Genomic DNA, 5,020 nt, shown 5'->3' with positions numbered 1-5,020 from the left:
TGTTTTTTTAACATGTGAGTGCTTAAAGGGCCACAGGAGTTCAAGGGAGGGAAAGAATTAAAACTTCCCTGTAGTTGCTTTTAAAATTCTTTTTGATTGGCTACATAAAGGCCTGTAAAAGAATTCCAAAATATGACTGTAGGAGTTCAGGACACCCCAAAATATGCCACTTTAATACACTGATTATTTTGAGCTGTACACACTTGAAAAACAGAGGATGCAGGGAGAGGCTTTCCCTGAACTCCCCTTATCTACCTAAAGACAGATCCTCCAAAAGGAACTGAATTGTCATAAATCCCCTGCTGGGTCTGGAGCTTGTGCTCTGCAACAGGAGAGGCCGCGACAGTGAGAGACCCGCGCACCGCCATGAAGAGTGGCCCCCGCTCACTGCAACTAGAGAAAGCCCTCTCACAGAAACGAAGACCCAACACAGCCAAAAATAAATAAATAAATAAATATTAAAAAAAAAAAAAAATCCCCTGCTGGGCAGTTTCATCAACCAGTGAAGACTGACTCTTTTTTCTTTTAATAATCTATTCTTTTTGTTTGTTTTTTATAAATTTATTTATTTATATTTGGCTGCATTGGGCCTTTGTTGCTGCGCTTGGGCATTCTCTAGTTGCAGCCAGTGGGGGCTACTCATCGCGGTACGCGGGCTTCTCATTGCGGTGGCTTCTTTTGTTGCAGAGCATGGGCTCTAGGCACGCTGGCCTCAGTAGTTGTGACATGTGGGCTTAGTAGTTGTGGCTCACAGGCTCTAGAGCACAGACTCAGTAGTTGTGGCGCAGGGGCTTAGTTGCTCCGCGGCATGTGGGATCTTCCCTGACTAGGGCTCGAACCCGTGTCCCCTGCACTGGCAGGCAGATTATCTTAACCACTGCACCACCAGGGAAGTCCCAAGATTGACTCTTATCACAGGAGAGAATATGAGACAAACTTTGTCACAAACTGTCATACTTCCCGTCAATTCTTCTAAGGGTCCATTCATCTTTTCTAAAAATTATTTACACTCCCCTACGAGACCTACATCCCCTCTCCACTTTCCCTATTAAGATGGCATTTAAGTCTGAATTCTAAGCCACCTCGAGGAGTTCCTCATCTTTGCCTGGGTATCTCCCATGTATACATGAGGTATACCTGTTAATAAACTTTTGTTTCAACTGACAGACATAGAGAACAGACTTGTGATTGCCAAGGGGGGATGGGGGTAGGGGAGTAAGGGAGGGAAGGATTGGCAGTTTGGAAATAGCAGATGCAAACTATTATATATAGGATGGACAGACAAGGTCTTACTGTATAGCACAGGGAACTATATTCAATGTCCCGTGATAAACCATAATGGAAAACAATATGAAAAAGAATGTGTGTGTATATATATATATATGTATAACTGAATCGCTTTGCTATACAGCAGAAATTAACACAGCATTGTAAATCAACTTGAATAAAATAAATTTTAAAAATAAATAAGCAAATAAACTGCTCTTTTTCTCTTGTTAATCTGTCTTTCATTACAGGGGTCTCTGCCAAGGACTCAGAAAGGTAGAGGGAAAATTATTTTTCCTCCCCTGCAGGCCCAAACATGCCACCTTCAACCCAAACTAATTCAACAGTCATCAAAGTCATAACACATAAAAACTTTGCTATGACGGCTACAAACATCAGGATGAACAATGGTAGCCAAAGCAAACATTTAATGAATACTTGCTATGTGCCAGACGCTATGCTAAGCACTTTACGTACATTATCTAATTTTACCTTCACAGCAAACCTGAGAAATAGGTAAAGTCACTATCCCATTTTACAGATGAAGTAAAAGGAAGTTCAGACAGGCTGAGTAATTTACTCAAGATAGATAGCAATGAAAGAATTTAAAGATACTCAACTCTGTCCAAATCTTTAGTGTTACATGTACTATCTCCTCTTTTCCTAACAAGACAGTTATGTCAAGAAGAAAAAAAATGTTTTCTCTATCCTCTTATGTTGCGATGAGGGGCCTACAAATTAAGATGACAAAAGACAAATTAGCAAGAAAAATGACAGGTTTTTATTTACATATGTACACAGGAGTTCACAGAAAAATGTGACTCAAGGAGCTGGTTAGGGACTTCCCTCGTGGTCCAGTGGTAAGGAATCCACCTTCCAATGCAGGGGACGCAGTTTCGATGCCTGGTGGGGGAACTAAGATCCCATATGAGGGGGGCAACTAAGCCCGCGCACCACAACTACTGAGCTCGCGCACCTCAACTAGAGAGCCCGTGTGCCGCAAACTATAGAGCCCATGTGCCCTGGAGCCCGCACGCTGCAACTAGAGATAGAAAACCTGCATGCCACAACTAGAGAGGAACCTGCACGCTGCAACGAAGAGCCCACATGCCGCAACTAAGACCCGATGCAACCAAAAATAATAAATAAATAAAATATTTTTTAAAAATACGGCTGGTTAGAGTGGGGCTGGAGAAGAGTAGAGGGGTCATTTCTGGGAGAATAAATAACTTCTTAGAAGGGGGGCAGAAAAGGCATTTATGAAAACACAAATGACTTTTTTTTGGTATATATAGTTACTGCTTATTTATTTTAATTTTTTTTATTGAGGTACAGTTGATATACAATATTATTATATGTTTCAGGTATATAACATAGTGATTCACAGTTTTTAAGGGTTATATTCTATTTACAGTTATTATAAAATACTGGTTATATTCCCTGTGTTGTACTATATAACCATATCTTTGTAGCCTATTTTATACATAGTACTTTGTACCTCTTAATCCTCTACCCCTATCTCACCCCTCCCTGCTTCTTTTCCCCCCTTCTAAATAACTTCTTAGAAGGGAGGCAGAAAAGGCATTTATGAGAACACAAATGACTTCTTGAAAGATAAATGAGATCTTAAGAGAACAGATGGGAGATAGGATCGTTTGGATATGGTGCTTCTGGACTTCTGGACTTCTGTCTCCAAAAAAAAAAAAAAGATTAGGGACTTCCCTGATGGCGCAACGGTTAAGAATCCGCCTGCCAATACAGGGGACAAGGATTGGAGCCCTGGTCCAGGAAGATCCCACATGTTTCAGAGCAACTAAGCCCGTGTGCCACAACTACTGAGCCCGTGTGCCACAACTGAGGTCCGCGCGCATAGAGCCCGTGCTCCGCAACAAGAGAAGCCACAGCAGTGAGAAGTCTGCGCACCGCAACAGAGTAGTCCCCACTCGCTGCAACTAGAGAAAGCCTGTGCACAGCAATGAAGATCCAACGCAGCCAAAAATAAATAACTATTTTTAAAAAGAAATAAAATGCTTAGAAATGAATGAAAACAAAAACACAACGTACCAAAACTTATGGGATAGAGCAAAAATGGTGCTAAGGGTAATATTTACAGCTATAAATGCTTACATTAAAAAACAAGAGGGACTTCGCTGGTGGTCCAGTGGTTAAGACTTTGCCTCCCAATGCAGGGGGTACGGGTTTGAACCCTGGTCAGGGAGCTAAGACTCCACATGTCTTGCGGCCAAAAAACCAAATCATTGGGCTTCCCTGGTGGCGCAGTGGTTGAGAGTCCGCCTGCCGATGCAGGGGACGCGGGTTCGTGCCCCAGTCCGGGAAGATCCCACATGCCGCGGAGCGGCTGGGCCCGTGAGCCATGGCCGCTGGGCCTGCGCGTCCGGAGCCTGTGCTCCGCAACGGGAGAGGCCACAGCAGTGAGAGGGCCGCGTACCACAAAAAAAAAAAAAAAACCAAATCATTTAAAAAAAAAGGAAAACAGAAGCAATATTGTAACAAATTCAATAAAGACTTAAAAAAAAAAAAAAACAAGAAAGATCTCAAACCAACAGCCTAACTCTATGACTTAAGGAAAGAAAAATAAGAACAAACTAAACCCAAAGCTAGCAGAAGGAAGGAAATAATAAAGTTTAAAGTACAGATAAATGAAACAGAGAACAGAAAAACCATAGATATAATCAATGAAGCCAAAAGTTTGTTTTTGAAAAGATAAAAAAATATTGACAAACCTTTAGCCAGAAGGACAATGGAAAAAAAGAGAGAACTCACAAATACTAAAATCAGAAATAAAACTGGAGACATTACTACTGATTCTACAGAAAAAGATTATAAGAGAATACTTTGAACAACTGTCCACCCACAAACTGGATAACCTAGATGAAATGGACAAATTCATAGATGCAAAGCCTACCAAGACTAAGTCATGAAGAAAAAGAAGATCTGAATAGACCTACAACTAGTAAGAAAATTGAAAAGAGTAATCAAAAACCTCCCCAAAATAAATGCCCTGGACCTAAGTGGCTCCACTGGTGAATTCTACCAAACTTGCAAAGAACAAATACCAATCCTTCTCAAACTTTTCCAAAAAATTAAAGAGGAGGGAACACTTCCTAACTCATTCCTTGAGGGCAGTATTATCCTGACACCAGAGCCATACAAAGAGTCTACAAGAAGAGAAAACTACAGACCAATATCCCTTATGAATATTGATGCAAAAATCCTCAACAAAATACTATCAAACTGAATTCAGCAGCATATTAAAGGGATCATATATGATAACCAAATGGGATTTATTCCTGGAATGCAAGGGTCGTTCAACATACAAAAAAATCAGTCGGTGTCAATGTAATATATCATATTAATCTAATGAAGGGGAAGAAAACACATGATCATCTCAAATGAAGCAGATAAAGTGTTGACAAAATTTTAAATCTTTTCAAGATAAAAATACCCAACAAACTAGGAATAGAAGGAAACATCCTCAAGATAATAAAACCATATATGGAAAACCCACAGCAAACATCATACTGAATGGTGAAATATTGAAAGCTTTTCCTCTAATATCAGGAACAAGACAAGGATACTTACTTTCACTACTTATATTCAACCTAGTATTGGAAGTGCTAGCCAGAGAAATTAGAGCAAAAAAAAGAAAAAAGAAGAAGAAATAAATAAAAGTCATCTAAATTGGAAAGGAAAAATTTCAATTATCTGTCTGTAGATGATATGATCTTATATG

The sequence above is a fragment of the Phocoena sinus genome, chromosome 2 (genome assembly GCF_008692025.1).
Source record: "Phocoena sinus isolate mPhoSin1 chromosome 2, mPhoSin1.pri, whole genome shotgun sequence".
NCBI lineage: Eukaryota > Metazoa > Chordata > Mammalia > Artiodactyla > Phocoenidae > Phocoena > Phocoena sinus.
Note: the sequence above shows the minus strand (reverse complement) of the source record.